This window comes from Biomphalaria glabrata, chromosome 8 (genome assembly GCF_947242115.1).
Source record: "Biomphalaria glabrata chromosome 8, xgBioGlab47.1, whole genome shotgun sequence".
NCBI lineage: Eukaryota > Metazoa > Mollusca > Gastropoda > Planorbidae > Biomphalaria > Biomphalaria glabrata.
In genome coordinates, this window is record NC_074718.1 from 28,952,004 (window position 1) to 28,972,232 (window position 20,229).

The window sequence follows — 20,229 nt, forward strand, 5'->3', positions numbered from 1 at the left end:
TTGGTCCTGTGCTTTATGGCTGTGACACATGATCAAAGGAGAGACGGAGGAGTTCTAATAGCACTAATATTCAAGATCTGACTCAATCCTAATATCGGCGGAACTAATTCCTTCCTTCTTCGTGGGACGGACGTAATGACAAAGGATTATCTTCCCCTTTATTGGAACTCTTTAGGGAGCAGAGTTCATGTTCTACTTCCTCTTTTAACCATTTTGTCCCGTCATGTCTAGAAATGTCTCCAGACAGTAACGTTGATTTATTGCGATAAAAAAAACAACCCTTTTGGCTTTGAAAAGAGTGTGTATATTACTTTCTCTTAATTATTTCTAAAACTTTTCTTTTTATTAGCGACCCCGTAAGAAAAAAAGCCGCTATTATGTTTGTGTAAAATGCCCGTCTATCCGTCTGTCACACTCAAATCTAAAAAAACTAGAAGAGAAATCACCATGCGTTGTGGCTTGCAAAGTTTAGGTGCAACTGCTACTTTTTGTTTTCCAAAAGCTAACCGTTTAGTTTTTAAGATTAATTATGCAAGCAATTTTTTCACAGAAATACACCACTTCTAAAACAATACATAAATATAAGGGAGATTATGTTAATATGTGTATTTCAGAATCACTTTTCATATGCATATCCAAAATGTACAAGAAATGTTCACAACAAATATAAATATCAGGAGGGGCTGTGTTTTTTTTCTGGTCAACTATCTGCTAAAATTAAAAGAAAACATTTATGTTTGCTTATAAAGGCTAAGAATGCACTTTGTATGTAAATGTCACGCACATTTTTTTAAAATCAACTTTTTATGCAGCGACTATGGTGCAGTAGCGTGACGGCCAAGGCAACCTTACACAAAGTAATTCGTTCAAAAATTTTGAAATACTCAGATTTAATTATTATTTTTTTACTGCACCCGAGTAAAAAGCCTTTTTTTTCCGTTGTGTCTATCGGCCTGTCTGTCTGTCACGTTTAGATCACAAAAAAAGAACTAAAAGGCTAATGAAAATTTAATTTCACCTTCAATTTTCCTTCCAAAACATCGCAATAATTTTAGTCTGTATGATAGTTTGTTCCGGAGGTTTTGTGAAAAAAAAAATGAATGCCAAAGAATTTTTTTTTTTCTAACTTATGATACATTTAATTTTCTTGCTTAAACGTTGAAAAAACTCATGATCAATAATAAGTTTTTCCGAGTTTTTAAATAAACAGCATTTAAACGCTCAATAAAAATCTTTATACGGGCTTATATTTCATTACCTATAAGGTAGTTCCGAATATTGTTTTATAAAAAAAAAATTACGTCAAATGATTGTTTGAAATCGCTTTTCTAACTTTTATTACACTTAAAATTATTGGACATAACTTCACTATAGTCTAATTATCGATATCAGATTTTTCCTAATTTTCATCTTAAAACAAATATATGTCAATTGACTTACTTACAAAAATATCGACGAAAGTAATTTACTAAAAACGATAGTTGAAAATCACTAATTAGACTTATTTTAAATTTAATTTTCTTACTGAAACCTCACAAATGACGTTATTTTAATGTTCTGGATTTTGTTTTGAAAAAGAAATCGACCTATATTACTTTAAGTTTCTGACCAATCGTCGCTAAAATGTTTATATTGCTATTACATTGACAAAAAGGCTGAAAGTAATCGTGTAACTGTGAATCCTCGTTGACTCTCTTATGTTTAAAAAAACGTGTTAGTCTAACTAGGAGGTGTGATATAGTGGAAAGTTGTTTTTTTTTTCCCTTTGACATCATCTGGAATGAATTCTTTAAATGAAATGCTAAATGCACCAATGTTTATTACACCTCGTCAACTTTCTCGTATTAAAAAAATAAAAATTTACAGGCCCCGTAAAGGGAAAAGCCACTATTAGTTTTGTGCAGTCTGTTAGTCAGTCTGTCCATCATCATTAATATTCCGTCCAAAACATCATCGCAAAAATTTTAGTCTCATTGGTAGGTTGTTACGGATGTTTTAAATAACATGCACATGTCAAAAAATTGAACAAATCTAGCTATCGATAATAGTTTTTTTTTTTTAATTTAAACACTTATTGATGACAACTGCTTGTTGCAAATCGCTTATTTGACATATTTTTTATTTAATTTTCCTGCTAAGACGTTTAAAAATCTCATTATCGATTATAGGCTTTTGTCCTTATTTTTATTATTTGACATATTTACATTCGATTCTTTGGCCAATAAGTCGAAAACTGTTATTATTGATATTGGTTTAGTTTTTTTTTTTTTTTTATATAAAACAAATATTGATGACAAATGATTGTTGAACTATGCTTGTTAAACGCGCATCTTTGAGTCTAACTAAGATTAAACTTTAAATATGTAAGACACACGATATTGACTCTATGGAGTTATGTTTCTAAGTGAGCAGATTTTGATTTCATCAATCTACCTTCTTTTGTTTCATATGTTTTGGATATTCCTTCCGAATTGAAGATAATCTACTTCCTAGACCCAACATCCCGCAGGACAACGAGGGACAGCAGCAGGCAGGGTATGAACAAGGGACCATTGAGAAGTCCGAGCGACAGCGCAGTGCTCATGTAAATGCTTAAAAGTATGTCTCTTATTGTGATTTAATGAATAGATTAAGAAAAAAGAGTAAATCGTGCTAAGTCTATTCATGTACCAATACACACATTTAGCCTCGTTGACAATAATGACAAGCAAAATAATTTTAAACCAAGGTTACAAAGACAGTTTGTGTGGAAACACAAACTCAAAATCGGCCCCCGAAGTGGTCCACCCAGGCAGGTAAAAAGGCCGGTTTCAATAATTTCAGAAAGAACATCAGAAAGAAATTCTATCAAAGACCAATGATAGAGAAAAATGGAGAAAAAAGGTTGATAGATCTTGTGTGGTGCCCCAGCGGTCCAGCAGACCAAAGGATAGGTGAAAGTGAATGTGAAGTTAGATGTGAACCTGGCCTAACTGAAGTCTTATAATGAATATCTAATTGTGTTTTGTAAAGGGTCAATCTCTTATTCAAATCCTCAGGAAAAACATTTTCGTAAAAAAAAAAACAAAAAAAAACAACAATACAACAACAAATCAACATTCTGACTGACAAAACTCCACACTATAGTGAAGAGACACAAGCTGAGCTGGTTTGGTCATATTGTAAGATTCGACTCATTTTAAAAGTCACTCTATAAAGTACAGTAGAGGAGCACGAGGAATAGGTCGTGCAAAGAAAAGCTGGTTGGACAGCGTACAAGAAAGGATCGGCCTCTCTCTTGATAGTCTGCTAAAAACAGCTGCTGGCCTGGAAAAGTGGAGCTATTTGGTTCAACGAACTGTCCTAGCATCCCTTCTTCGAAAGTCAAGGGATAGAGAATGATGACAGCAAATAGTGATTATGAGTCGGGACTCAGACTACACTAACATTTCTTTCACACTCAAGGTCTCAAAGTCGTATACATTTTGTTCAAACAGCGATTGTCTTTTTTTTTTAAAAGTATTTCCGCAGCTTTGACTTAATGGACTCATTAACGCGGTGTTAATGGAAGGAAGCGTGAACAATTAGAGGGACTTCAGTTTTAAATCTCATTTTAAGATTCTCCTTTTTTAAAAGTTTTGAGCCTGAACAAAAAATGTGTTTGATTGTATGCTTAGTGCTTTAAAAATTAAAATGCCAGGCGCTTCTCCCTCCCCCCCCCCTCCATTGCATGAGTTGGTTGTTAAGCTTATGGAGTGTACTGAGAAGAGGCAACGATGGGGCAAATGGTGTTAATGCATTTCATTGGCTGATACAGAGATTGTGCTTGACAGAGGATCAGTGGATGAAATGGAAGGGACGCTTTATTAGCGTAACCAACGTAATTTGTGAATCTATTTCATAAGGGAGAGAGAGATAGAAAAGGGTTAAAATAGAATATGTTTGAGAGGGATAGAGAGAAGAGAGGGAGAGAGAAGGGGAAGACAGAGAAAGAAGATATATAGAGAAATGAAAAGAAGTGAGAGAAAAGAGAGGAAGAAGAGGGAGAGAGAGTCAAGAGAGAGAGAGAGAGAGAGAGATTTATAAGATTATCACTTACACAAGCTAGGCTAAGTAAGTAATAGGTCATCTTACTATGGTCACTAATGTGATTCGATTCATAAGAATCAAATATAACTCAATTTTTTTTAAAAATGTTACTAAAATATTCAAAATTTAAACATTCTGGCACTTTCTTGCCATGCTGTATTTTATCTGTACATTATTAAAAATCTAAAATCTAAAATTGGTATGAACATAATGTACTTATTTATCCATGACCATGTGATTTTGCTTTATTGATCTGTTGATATCGGTTTTACTCTGTACTTTATAAGAAATGCATCCGAAGAATATAAAACATGAAACTTGTTAAATATATAAAACTTTTCAAACATATAAAACGTTATTGTTTTCACAGGGAATAAATAAATTACTGTAGACAATTGAACATAACTATTAATGAATAGAGATTCGTGCTGATATAAGTAGACAATGAAGACTCACAAAAACATTCACAAAAAACATTCACAATAAATAATGACGTAATATAAACCTACAAGGAACATGTCCATCTCTACACTGTACCCATCCTAACAGAAACATTGACTCCATGACTCCATCTCTACACTGTACCTATCCTAACAGAAACATTGACTCCATGACTCCATCTCTACACTGTACCTATCCTAACAGAAACATTGACTCCATGACTCCATCTCTACACTGTACCCATCGTAACAGAAACATTGACTCCATGACTCCATCTCTACACTGTACCCATCGTAACAGAAACATTGACTCCATGACTCCATCTCTACACTGTACCCATCGTAACAGAAACATTGACTCCATGACTCCATCTCTACACTGTACCCATCGTAACAGAAACATTGACTCCATGACTCCATCTCTACACTGTACCCATCGTAACAGAAACATTGACTCCATGACTCCATCTCTACACTGTGCCCATCGTAACAGAAACATTGACTCCATGACTCCATCTCTACACTGTGCCCATCGTAACAGAAACATTGACTCCATGACTCCATCTCTACACTGTACCCATCGTAACAGAAACATTGACTCCATGACTCCATCTCTACACTGTACCCATCGTAACAGAAACATTGACTCCATGACTCCATCTCTACACTGTACCCATCGTAACAGAAACATTGACTCCATGACTCCATCTCTACACTGTACCCATCGTAACAGAAACATTGACTCCATGACTCCATCTCTACACTGTACCCATCGTAACAGAAACATTGACTCCATGACTCCATCTCTACACTGTACCCATCCTAACAGAAACATTGACTCCATGACTCCATCTCTACACTGTACCCATCGTAACAGAAACATTGACTCCATGACAAATTACTTACGAGATCTCATTATGTTGTACATTTTGAATGAGTCTGGTATGAATGTAGCCTATATTTTGATTTTCTATAGTGTTTTAATTGTTTGACAAATTTCCCTTTGGATAATATCTCTAGACCAAGAGAAAGCCTTTGATAGAGTTAGCCCTAAGTTTCTGTTTAAAGTATCAGAAAAAATAGAAAAAGCCGTCCTTTTTAAATCAATCTTATTATACTTGTTTACACCGATGCAAACAACTTTTCACAATTCTAATGGCACTCATTTAAATATTTGAGAACTGTAAATTTTAATCTTATATTTAAATCTGTTATATATTTGTAAAATACCACTCATTGATCACGAGATCTCTTCAACTGTCGTATGTATCCGCATCAAATTTCGCACACAGGTTCCTTTTACCTCCTAGGTGCTCACTAAGAACATTTTTTGATTCGCAACCTGACGACCGCTATTCGCTCTATTATACCTTTGTATTTCGTTATTTCCTCAGCAGGCGATCTAGAAGGCATAAATAGAAATATCTAGCAAAAAAAAAAAAAGTCATATGAGTGCGTGTATGTGTCGGAGTTCCAGAGATCTATCTATCTATCTATCTATCTATCTATCTATCTATCTATCTATCTATCTATCTATCTATCTATCTATCTATCTATCTATCTATCTATCTATCTATCTATCTATCTATCTAGCTATCTATCCGCTTCCCTACCCAAACTTGGCCCCGCGAAATCCGTTTCGCATAGGGCCCCACAATGGTTAAGTCCGGTCCTGCTATTTAGTAGATTACTTAGATTAGTTCCTAGTCCAAACCTCCCGCTGGACAAAGGGGGATGGGATCGGGCAGGGTTTAATACATTTAAACGACAGTCAAGCGCGCAGCCAGTCATCCGTAATGTGAATACTACTCTTGTTTTCTCGTGGACTATCCGCAGAAATAAGAGAGTGATCTTTTCTTTACTTCTTGTTTAAACTGTTGAGGGAAGAAGAGAATTATATATATATAGATACTCTATTTCGCTTTTTGACTGGAACAAACACACACCACACACACATACTTTAACATATTTCGGCCTTTTTTATTTCAATAACCCCTAACCCTAACTGTTTTTAGCATCACCTGACACTCTTCAGCTTTTGAGTTCTTGATATAGCATCTTTGGTTAGTTATACCTTTGCTTTCTTTTTTTTTTCTTTCTATAATCATTAGGCAAGCAATCTATGATATTATCTATCACAAACATTCTTTAGGCCCATCAGTTTCATGCCATGAGAGAGACAAAACTGTATTTTCCGAAGGCCCCATATTTTCGTTCCACACACTACATTTATTTTGGCATTGGCAACATCCAATTGATGGTTTTGTATAATGTCTACCAAAGAAAGTTTCGCACCAAGGAGCGCTATTTACGCACACACAAAAAAAGTTTCAATAGTGCTTACAAAAGAGAAGAAAGTATAATCTTGTACTTCTTTATATCTCTGCTTTAAAAACCATATTTAGTCTAAATGGCGAATAAAAGATCGTTTTTGTTAAATGTAACTGCTGCGGTTTTGATCGTGAATGTGGTTGATCTGGTTACTGTTGTTATGAGCACACAGAAAGAATGAACTGGAAAAAAATAATATTTTTCGTCCACGGCAAGTGTGAGAACCTAAATCTAGATCTGGGGAATTAGATCTTTCACATTTTTCTCTCATACTAGCGCCGATGGTGTAGATCTAAATGTAGGGTTCCAGATCTATGATTATGGAAGGGAATGCTCAGCACTAGTAGCTCAGGTTTTAATGTAACTAGTCAAGAGGCGCCCCCCACCCCCACTCCATCCCCGCCCCTTTATTACCTTTCCAGTATTCTTCTCTCGCAATGTAAATGTATGGTAGTATGTGAGTACAATGTGAGTCTATTTGTGGAGGGTTATTTCAACCTCCCCCGATAGGATCATCGATGTCCGGCTTGGTCCGGTGCAGCAGTATTGGAAACAGTAATGCGGAGTTAACATTTACATGTGACATACGACCGTAGCTTAACGTACAGGTGATATATGACCGTAACTTAATTTACAGGTGATATATGACCGTAACTTAATTTATTGGTGATCAAGGGTGTCATATGACCAGCACAATGACTAGTTGGGTGGACACACAAGAGCGTCCTAAGAATCCCGAAATTCCCAGTCTTCACCGAGATTCAAACCCGAGGTTCTTCGGTTTGAAGTTCGAACGCTTTACTACTTCCCAAACTAAAAAAAAAAACAAAAAAACAAACAAAAACAACAACATGTATTTACTTAGCTAAAAGATTCTAGAATGTATGTACATTTTAATTATTTAATACTTGTGTTTGTATTTAAAATTCATTCTGTCGTTTAATGTAACTACAAATAGATTCGCATCTTATTACAATGAAAAAATTGAAAAATTAAAGCATTAGGGTTTATTGAGAGAATGTTTTACAAATCAAACAAGAACATGAAACTGAAATGTTATTTAACCTTCAATAGATACATATTAGAATCAGCGTCCTCTGTTTGGGCTACGGTAACTCAAAACATGATAAAGAAACTAGAACAGTCGCAAAAATAAAGAGTTATAACAAATGAATACTGACATTTGATAAAAGAAATCGCATGAGTCAAATCAATAAACCAAGAGACGAAAGGCTACAAAGTAAAGTAGCAATAACACAAGACATTGAAACATCTATATATATAATTCTCTTCATGGCTCAAGAGTTTGGACTCCAGGTAATGGAAAGATCACTCTTTTATTTTTGCAAGTCGGACGTAATTTAAGAGGCGAAAAAATGAAGTGGGGGGGGGGGGTGAAACAAGTAATATTTCACCCGTCACTAAATAGCATGGCCGGACTTAACCATTGTGGGGCCCAATGCGAAAAGGATTTCGCGGGGCCCAGTTTGGGTAGGGATACGAATAATAATTGAAAATTAAGAGTTTGTATTAGAAAATATTATATATATATATATATATTCCATTTTATTCATTCTTTACTACGAACAGAATTACTTTACGAGCCTTGCGTTTAGCGAAGCCATACAGTATATCATAAGAATTCTGTTTCCTACATAGATCACGCACAATAGCAAGAATTACCAAAAGTTTCCATCTGTCTACGAAGATTGTTGACCTTAAGTAATTATTCATTAGTTTGAGGCGCGAGAAGCTTCTTTCATTAGATTCCACAATTACGGGTATTGCATAGTGCCGCTTTTTTTAATTGCACGTAGAATTGGCGTTTTCCATTTTGAATGAAACCCCAAAATGAAAATTTGTGTGTATATATTTCAGGAGATTTGTATGAGTTTTCAAAAGATTTTAATAATTTCTGAATATTTCCAGGACGTTTTCGTATATTTTGCAATTTCAGGAGATTTCCAGGAGCTCCTTGTAAATCAACAGGAGGCCGCTGGAAATCTGTTACAAGTTATAAAATGGTTTAATTTAATAATTTATACACCTAGAATTAGCGCGGGTCCTATGAAAGTCTCTAATTAACATACATGACTTGATTGACACATGGGTAGACATAGGACGTAGGTAAGTTCTTATCAGTTGGATCGTCTGTAATTTCACCTTCACCTATCCCTTAGTCTGTTAAACCGTTGGGGCACCACACAAGATCTGTTGACCGTCGTTTGCCATTCCTCTCTGTTTTTTGCCTTGGACAAAATTTCTTTAAATGAAGGCCTTTCCATTCTTTTATGCTGTCTTCCTATCGCTCCCTGAAGGAAGGTCTTTGCTAGCCCTGAAGACTTTGTGATAAGGCCTTAGAGCTTAAGTTGTTGTTGTTTTTTGACAGTAGTTAGCAAGTCATCGTGGGGTCCCATTGCTGAATTAATTCTGTTTGAACCTGTAATTTATAAGATAGAATATGATGAAATCGATAGCATTCAAGTACAAAGTAGATGCATGTTTTCGAAACTATATCTATATTAGTCTTTGATTAATGTTAATCATGGAAAAAAAGAAAGCTAGAAAAGAGACTCTATTGACAAGTAGCCGAGTAGTAACAAGTGTAGTCAAGTCTGTGGACAACACGACAAAAGAGCATATTTTATTGTCCTATAAATGTTGACAAGAAAGAGTGTGCAATACTGAGATCCTCGCTCAAATGTGCCTTCTCAGCATCTTTAAAGTCCTCAGGCAACGCCGCATACGTTGGCTCGGACATGTTCGCCGGATGGAGGACAATTGCATCCCAAAAATAATTCTCTACAGGCAAATCGCGTCTGGCTCAAGAAAAACTGGTAGCCCCCACCTCCGTTACGTGGATGTGATAAAAAGGGATTTAAAATCAGTGAACATTGGTACTGACCAATGGGAAGACATAACCTTAGACCGCACTAGTTGGAGAGAGACGGTGACCAAGAAAGCTATAGACAGCGAGAAAACATGGGCCTCGATCTTTGAAGAAAAGCGTGCCACACGGAAAATGGCCAGCTCCTCTACCACCAAAACGAAAGCCACCTTGACATGCAATATATGCGGACGGGAGTGTCTCTCCAAGATATGGTTCCACAATTCACAGCCATATGAAAAAAGTGTTTGAGATGAGCCCTAGTCGTTCTACGACTGAAGGAGGCCAATTATTCATTATGAATTGTTGGTACGAGCTAAGTCATACATGAAATATTGAAATGTGATTCTCTAAGGAGCCACCAATTTTTTTATTTTTTTTTTAAATTTCGAATTTGTTTAATATTTAAAAACGATCGCTTATTTCTACAACGGTGAAATATGTGGCGGGGATTTTGTAGTTCTTCCCCTAAGATATGCTTTGTTTTAAAACAGATTTAAAAAAATATTTTGCTTGTTTTTTGTGCAAGCACCGTATTAATAATTAAATTTGTGTTCTTTAAATGTTCTTCTCTGTTTGAGAACCGCTGATCTATTTGAGCATTGAAGCTTATGTAATGGGAGAGACGAAGTGGGTTCAATAAATAACAAAAAGAAAAAAGAGTCCAGCTCGCTTTAGCGTGACCGCCGCACATCAAATGAACGCGTTTCCTGAATGGGGCTCTGTTCCTGTGATGGGCTGCACCGCGGCTTCTATCCACTGCCCATTGATCTGGGTAAAGTGGCCAACGGTGTTGGAGGCAACGGGCTGTGAATGGTGTTGGACTGAGAAAAACAACAACCCGAACCTGCCCTTATGGGAATGCCCCCATTTACAAAGCATTAAAACAAGGGCAGGAAACTCGTCAGTTTCTCCTTTTTTTTTTAATTCTCTCCCCTCTTGTAGTAGACGCATACCCGGATGTATTACTAAAGAAACGGCTTTTTAAGAGAGAGCAGATCGAGTTTGAATGAGTGGCAGCCCTTGTTTTTAGCCCTTTCTCAGACATGCCAGAGAAATGGAATTTGGTGGAAGATGAAAAAAAAAAAATTGAAGGGCCGCCTTTCATGAAGAGAGGGTGATGCTGTGATGAAAGGCTGCCCTTATTGAATTGACTTCTGCTATAAAAATTCACTTTACTGAAATACGATGGACAACAAAAAAATCCACAAGGGGAAAAAAGAAAGTTTAATGGGGCGAAGTTTTACTGTCTTTTCGAAGAAAGAGTTTAGCGATGCGTGAGGGCAACAGAAGTGCTGCGGCTAGAGCTGAAACACAAGTGTCCACAATTTTAATAAAGCATGATCATGTTTATATATGTCACTGACTTATATGTTTTGAAACGTGACTTATATTGAGAATATGTCTCTAAGTCAAAAGTCAATACATAGGCAAGTGAGAGTGTTATAGAAGGATCGTACGTATCAATTACAAAGACCGCACCCCAAATGAGGAAAGCTGAAATAGGATCGCAAATGCGGTTGGGCCTCACGATAACCTGATGATCACTGTAAAAAAACGCAAACTTAAACTGTGTGGCCATATCACGAGGTTTTCAGGGCTCGTATAGGCCTTATTGCAAGGAACAGTACCAGGGAAAGAAGAAGAGGCAGACTTAGAAAGCGATGGAAAGAGAACAATAACGAATGGATGAGCTTGTCATTGAGATTCTAGTCAAAGCAAACGACAGGAATACAGCAAGACGGCACAAATCATGTGTGGTGCCCCAACGGTCCAACAGACAAAGGGATAAGGTGAAGGTGAGAATGACCCAAAAAACTGCCTCTCTCTAAAGCCGTCAAAAGTAGTCTACATTTCATTATTCTCCCTAAAACAGTCTAGTTTTTACAAGTCGCGTCACTGTCTCTAAGACAAAACTTTCCCTTTCTATGACACAAATAACTAATTCCTAATTAGGTCATAAAAAAAAAACAACGAAGTCTCTCTTTCTTCCTTTTTTTCTCTCACTCTCTTCCTTTATTTCTCTCACTCTCTTCCTTTATTTCTCTCTCGCCCTCTTTCTTTCATTGTTTGGTCAAAAGTATTCTATCACAATGTTGAAACATGTCTTCCTCTGTCCCGCAGGTCGGTCTACCGAGGCCAGACACTGTGAACAAACAAAAACAAGGCCTTGATAGCGTGACGGGCTCTCCTTGTTTATGCAAGGGCGTAGCCAGACTTTTGCGATTGAACCTTTCGGCTCCCAGTTTGTGATGAGAGGTGGGAGCGTTGATGGGGGGGGGGGGGGGTTGCGCCCTGAAGTTAATTAACATAGGGATAAACAATAGAACTTTATTCCAAAGTGGATGGGGATACGACATATGGGATATTGGATAGAACACTAGGAAGGGAGGATGGAGTAGGACTTAGACGATTGGAGATAGGACACAGAGGATGGAGTAGGACTTAGAAGATTGGAGATAGGACACAGAGGATGGAGTAGGACTTAGAAGATTGGGGATAGGAACCAGAGGATGGAGTAGGACTTAGAAGAATGGAGATAGGACACAGAGGATGGAGTAGGACTTAGAAGATTGGGGATAGGACACAGAGGATGGAGTAGGACTTAGATGATTGGAGATATAACACAGAGGATGGAGTAGGACTTAGAAGATTGGGGATAGGACACAGAGGATGGAGTAGGACTTAGATGATTGGAGATAGGACACAGAGGATGGAGTAGGACTTAGATGATTGGAGATATAACACAGAGGATGGAGTAGGACTTAGAAGATTGGGGATAGGACACAGAGGATGGAGTAGGACTTAGATGATTGGAGATAGGACACAGAGGATGGAGTAGGACTTAGATGATTGGAGATAGGACACAGAGGATGGAGTAGGACTTAGATGATTGGAGATATGACAGAGAAGTGAAAAAAAGACGTTGAGGATGGAGGGTAGAACTTAGAGAGTACTCAGAGTAGGACATAGCGGACGAGGACAGAACGTAGAGGATCGACGATAGCGGATCTAGGACAGAACGTAGGGTATATTGCCCAGCGGGTTGATAAAAGTCATATAATTACTTGTGGTCAATTATAATTTGAAACAACATCTAAAGATGGATTACGTTGTTTATGATTATTTCTGAAATAAACATTTTGATACCAGGGCTTTGTAATAAGGCAGTGCACGGTTCAAGCAGGAGAATGGTTTTGGTTTTGGTGTGATTGTGTTTTTGCTTTCTTAAAGACGTCTGTTTGTTTGCTAAGTGGAATTAGTAACCTCCGAGGTTATGAGCACGATAATACTGACCAGTGAAATTTTGACCACTGTAATTTTGATCAATGATAAATATTGTGGTCAATGCAATAATGACTCATGAGATTATGACCATGATAATACTGGCCAAAAATAGACATTGCGATCCCTGCAATAATGACCACTGAGATTATAACAACGCTAGTACTACCAGTGATTGTGTGAAGGCTGTTATTCTGACCATTTCAAATGACGTCGCAGTATCCTTTCTATGTTTAATGCAAACACTAAATGTAGAATTACTTTCGGAGTAAACTAGGTGTTGAACTTCCATAATAAAAAAAACATATAACAAAAACAAAGACAAGACAATTAGCCCCTGCCTGTACATGATGGCAATACTGACTTTGAAACATTAGGATTAAGAAAAACAACAAATGAATGACATTAATGTGCAAAGAGAAGGGTACGAGGGGGTGCTTCCCCCCCCCCTTGCTTACACACACAGCCCACACCCAACAAAATGGCTCCTTGGAGACTTGTTATCTTTAGGGGTGGCCCTTAGAGAAACAGTTGACCGGATGGAGGGACGTTAATTGCAGAATGGGGAGCGGCGTCCGCTGCAGATCATAGGGAAAGTTTCAGCACAATTTATGCAAATGACCGTTTGTTAAAGCGAGAATGATGTCCGTCTTGGGGACTAGAGAGAGGGCGCACATGAGGGCGGACAGTAAGAATAAAAGAACGAGAGGGAGGGAGAATGAGAGATAGAATGGTGCATTAAAGTACATATGTGTACATGAGGGACTCTCTTTATCATTCCTCTCTCTCTCTCTTTAACTCACTTTTATCTCACATTCTCCTTTTCTCCTCTCCTTTTATTCTCCTCCTGTCTCTCCCTCTCTCTCTCTCTCTCTCTCTCTCTCTCTCTCTCTCTCTCTCTCTCTCTTTCTCTCTCTTCCTTTATTTGTAAGATTTTATACCTAAGTAAAACTTATTTGAAATAAACTTATAATCGGGTTATACACCACTTAAAAGTACTAATTAAAATGTAAGTTCTTATCCGTATGTTCAAGTAAGGCCATGCGATCACTGATTGACTGACTAGGTGGCTGGCTGAATCAGTCAATCAATCAATCAATCAACCAACTTATAATTCATTCAATATATCAATAAAAAAATTCTTAAGTAAATCAATAAATCAATTAATCAACTTATCAGTCAACCATTATATCAATAAATAATCCTTACACAAATCAATGAATCATTCAATTGATCAATTAGTTTTTCAGAATAAAAAAAATGATTAAATCAATCAATTAATAAATCAATCAATGATCTTATCTGTCTAACAATACATCTATAAATAATTTTTTAAGTAAATCAAGCAATCAATCAATCGATTCAACGTATCAGTAAACCTATAAATCAATGAAACATCCTAAAGTAATTCAATCTTCTACTGAAAAGACATTTTTCAATAATTCCTAAAGTATGTAAAGCATACACTCCTACGTCAGGTGTCAGACATGTGAGTCCCAATGACGTCGTTGTGACAGTTTACAAAAATGAATCATAGAAAGGTAAAAGAAAAGAGCTCTGTTTTCATAGTTAAAGTTTTAAAAGAACTTCTCCATTTTGTAAACCTATCATTTCAAAAGACATAGCGCTCATCGTTCAGTCCTAGTCCTTTATTATCTTAACACAGAGTTCGACCAGACCTGGTGACTTAACTCATCGATGAGGTCACGCTGACATTTTACACAACTAGTCTGGTGAACTCATAACATATGCAATTAACTGACCTGTCCAGGACAATGGAAGGCGGAAACTGGTAATGACAAGATGGTGTGACGTAAGAGGCCGGCGTCACGGAAAAGAGGGAGTCCTAAAGACGTCATTAAGCCGAACTGAATCACGAGAAACATTCGTCCAGAAGCCTGGTGTGCCACTCGAGAGCAGAATTTGTGTGTTTCAGAGTTTTGAAACTCTTCTGACTAGTGACGAGTCTTTAATTAGCCGAAGGTCAAAGTTCAAAGCATGAGGTTAGGAACCAACAAATATAGGCCAGTCTCCTGCCTCATTATTTTAATTGCTTTTTAATTTTAGAAAATCTTTACCATGAATTTTGGAAGATTGGCCACTGGAAATTTGGGCACAGGTAAATTTGGCACCGGTTAACATACACGATAGATTAGAGCTACTACTTCTTACTAGATACATGTACGCCAAAATATGAACAAAAATATAACAAAGTATTTCGAAGGAGGATACATAATAAAAAAAGAAAGAAACATTACTATGATCGCTCAATATGAACAGCTAATACGAACACTTGATATTACTATGATCGTTTAATATGAACACGTAATATGAACACTCAGTAAGAGCATGTATTATGAATACTAAATATGAACACTCAATGTGAAAGTTGAAACGTAATAATAACACTCAATATGAACACTCAATATGAACACTTAATATGAACACGTAATATGAATATTTAATGCAAGAACGTAATAGGAACACTCAATGTGAACAACTTATATGTACACTATTGTTTGTTTCATAGAATTCTCATATGGCTTCCGACAATTTAAGCTCAAATTACTTCTTGCTTCTTTTAACCTCATATGGCTTATCACTACTCACTACTTTTAACCTAATATGGCTTGTCACTACTTTTGATGGCTTCTCACTACTTTTAACCTCATAAGGCGTCTCATTATTTTTAAAGACCAAAAAAAAATAAATTTCCAAAGCAAAAAGAGACTCTGCTGCTTTCATTACGCCCTATGGGCATAAGTTGGGCAGATAGACCCTACCACTGGCCGAAAAGACCCGCGGTTCTAAGTTTGAGCATCATTGATAATTATATATATAAGGCAATCAATAATCAATGCGATCTTAGAGTTTCCGGTTCTTTATTTGAACATTTTTTTTACAATACCTCTATTCAAGTCAGAATTTCATGTAACCTTCAGGAACCTGAATCCAGGAAACTGGAAAGCTGATCTAAGAAACCTCTCTAATGATTTTTCTAGAGATTTAACAGTTGATGTCTACATCACTGAGAAAAAAATTACTAGCTCGTTGGCCACCTTGGAAAAACTCTAGTTTGACCGTTATAATTTTTTAAATTAAAAAATAAATGTAAATTTGGCTTGAGAACTAGAGTTAGATCTAAAGCAAACATCAGTTTTGAAGGACTATCGCGTTCGTGAATTTCCGAATGTAAGACATTATTGATACAGGTGTTTAATAAATTAATGTTCAGGACAATTTTGTCCATTGTATTTAAGTCTATATTCAAAGGCCTAAAATTGGAATTATTAAATTTAAAAAAAGCATGGCGTTGTAAGCCGTAGTGTACCGATAACTGTTGCTTTAAGTTTATTGAAAGATAATCGAGCTTCAGTGGCGTAGCTAATGCTGGGGAGAGGAGGAAATTGAAAAACACCCTTGGCACCTACTTGAGGGGGGTCCCCTAATGAGTGTTCGAAATTGTTTTTACATTAAATATTAAATATTACGCAAAATGCAGGGGCCACCAAAGAGGTCAAGCGCCCCCGGACCCCAAACGATGGCAAGTTCTAGCTACGCCACTGTCGAGCTTTGCTTTAATTTTTTTTTACGCAAATGTAATATGGATTACAACTATATTCTAAATCTAAAAGTATATCTAGATCTAGACTAGATCTTTAAAATTCTAAGTCTAGTTCTAGTTCTAGATCTAGATGTCTGTATAATGAAAGTACCAATAAATCATGGCACAGGTTTGCATTGCTCGATGGCCGAATGGGTAGCATCGTTCGTACAAGCAGCTGACGGCTGACGGTGTCAAAATCACAGGGTCGATACCCCGTTTGAACCTAAACATTGGTTTAAATTGACTTTTTAAATATTTTATTACATTTTAAGTTGTATAATGCATGGATTGGCTTTTTAAAAAGTTTTTTTTTCAATGTTGTTCTTGTTTATTGTTTTCGCCCTCACTGTTGAACTCCTCTGTAAAAAGACCTCCGATATTAAGGTACTTGGCCAATGATTCTTGCTTTTGTTACAGTACTTACTTTATGATAACATTCAAATTGTTTTTACCTTTTTTAGTACAAACATCTTAAAAATAAAATTTCTAAATTTGCAACATTATTATGGTGCAATCATCAGTTCTGCTAGTCATATAAATAACGATTCAATAATACTGGAGTTAAAAGAGGCATATAAAGCCCAAAAAAGAGGCAAAGAAAAGAGGCATAAGGCCCAAGGATTCCTATGATGATAAAGCTAAATCTGAATAGCGCAAATTCTGAGGTTTCCTTTAAAAAAAAAATACTGCAGTTAAAAAAAATATATTATAATTAAATATATAGTTATAAATGCACACTATACAATCGAATCAAAATTTTTAAACCTATTACCATAGAACGAAGGGACATAAAATGTAACAAAACATAATGGAATTTCTGCGAGAAATACTTTCAACACCAAAAGAATCTTTTTCACGTCTTTAGCGATTTCAAAAAAGCTTACGACAGAGTATTGCAAGGGTCACTCTAGGCGACAAGAGAAAAGTACAATAGAAATAGCAAGCAAGTTTACTTCCTAGTCCAAACCTCCCGCAGGACGATGGGAGCTGGCAGGCAGTGAACCCGGGACCATCGATAAGTCTGAATTTCACACGGCAACACAGCCCGCATGACCAAGCAGCAATCCAGTTTGTATCAGTCATGTAATTAAACTTGTAATAGGTCTAGACTAACAACAATAAATATGTGCGATCAGAAATATTTTTTCCAATTGTTTTTGTTTAATCGCAACTTCATGCTTTTAGCTTCCTCAATACGTTAGGCGGTATCTGGGTGATCGCTTTTTAATGTATTTATTTATTTTAAAAAAGTGAGCGACCTGAATTCAAAATCGAGACTAAGACCTCCTCAGCTTCCTCAAGCCAATGCTGTAACCACTGTGCCAGGAAGCTGCTTATGAAAATAGGTTTACAACTATTTACAAACTTCTTTTTTTGGTTAATTTTTATTTTATTGATTTTTTGTGTTGGCAGGTAAAAGGAATAATTATGCAAAATTTCAGCTTGATCTGAGATTGGGTGTGGGAGAAACAATGTGTACCAACTTTTTACCAGACAGACAGAGTGAGTTAATATAAGCTTTCTAAAAACATTATAAAAGTGATACAGAACCTCAACAGGCAGGCCACTAGTGCTGTGCACTTCAATAATAAAACTGGAGACTAGTTTAAAACCACAGCTGGAGTGAGACAAGGCTGCCACAGCTGGAGTGAGACAAGGCTGCCACAGCTGGAGTGAGACAAGGCTGCCAAAGCTGGAGTGAGACAAGGCTGCCACAGCTGGAGTGAGACAAGGCTGCCAAAGCTGGAGTGAGACAAGGCTGCCACAGCTGGAGTGAGACAAGGCTGCCACAGCTGGAGTGAGACAAGGCTGCCACAGCTGGAGTGAGACAAGGCTGCCACAGCTGGAGTGAGACAAGGCTGCCAAAGCTGGAGTGAGACAAGGCTGCCTACTTTCACCAACTCTTTTCAATATCTTCCTTGAAAGGATAATGAAAGATGCACTCGAGGGCTATGAAGGTTATGTAACTAAGAAATGAAAGAAGAAGAATTACTAGCTTTCGCTTTGCGGACGACATATAAGGTCTAACAGGGACAGAAGAGGAATTAGCTGACTTGGTGATGCGCATAGACAAGACTTTCGCAGAGTATGATATGCATATCAATGTAAAAAAAACAACAAAAAACAACAACAACACAGGACTTAAAAAGGGACATCAATATTGGAGATGAAAAGCTGACCTAGCTGAAGGCATCACAAACGAAGCAATACGAATCAGGATTAGTACATCGGTTTGACTCCACGATTACCTGCTAACTACCAAAAAAAAAAACGCAAAAGAAAACTCTTCGGCCATATCACAAGGTCCTCACGGCTCGCAAGGATGTTTCTTCAGGGAACAGTACCAGGAAAAAGAAGAGACAGACAGAGAAAGCGATGGGATGGCAACATAAAAGAATTGACGGGCGTGTCATTGAGATTTTTTTCAAGAGGCAAAAGACAGAAGAAGAATGGAGAAAGACGGTCAGCAGATTTTGGGTGGTGCCCGGCCCCAACGGTCGAAAAGACTAATGGATAGGTGAAGTGATATCAAATTTAGAAGTTGCAATTCCAAAAAAAAAAAAAAAAAAAACTGTGTAAAATCTATGAAATACATCTGACATGAGACTTAGAAGCATGATTATAACAAGGGTTAAATCTCTCTCTCTCTCTCTCTCTCTCTCTCTCTCTCTGTGTGTGAGGAAGGGGCTAAGGTGAAAAAAGTATCTACAATTTTTTTTTTTAAATCTAAAGTATCTTTTGAAAGACACTTTTTATTGAGCGAACCACCACTTGACCTGCTTAATATCAATCTTCTCGCGTGCCTGTCTGTCCGCTATTATCCGACCTTTTTCATACACCACCCTCCAGTCACCTCGTTTTGCACACACACACACACACTTTTTCTCACAACATGCACGCACACACATGTGTTCTACCACTCAACAGCTTCGCCATGTCTCATTAACAATTAAAAACAGGCCCTGAGCCTTAATCAGGCATCGGAAGTTTTGGCTTTTCATGGCCCCCACGTTCTTAGCGAGGGGCGCTTTAGAAGGAGGAAAAGAAGGAAGAGCGTAGGGCGCTGGGCGCGTTGTGGATTCAAATGACATGCCCTCTTAAGCCATCTAACCAGCGGCATGGATTTCAGTATCCATTAGCCACTTGCATAGAAACGACGAACAAAGTTAAACAGGAGGGGGGAGAGGGGGGGAGGATGAGAGAGAGGAAGGTGGGGAAGAGTCGATGCCAGGACTTATGCTAAGTGGACGTATGACGGGATTAACTAGTGGTCTATAATCTATAGTACCACTTACACTATTACTACTATTTCTTTTGTTTTCATATTGATTAGGTTGATTGTTTGCATATTTTAAAATTATTTTAAACTTTGACTGCATCGGTAGCGCCTGGGCTTTGTGGCAAAACTTATAAAACTTATACAATTGTTATATTGTTGAGACGTATAGACAAATGGTTGGAAAACACATGGTTGAGAGATGGGTTGTATGGACACGTGGTTAGATGGTTGAGAGATAGGTTGTAGGGACACGTGGTTAGATGGTTGAGAGATGGGTTGTAGGGACACGTGGTTAGATGGTTGAGAGATGGGTTGTAGGGACACGTGGTTG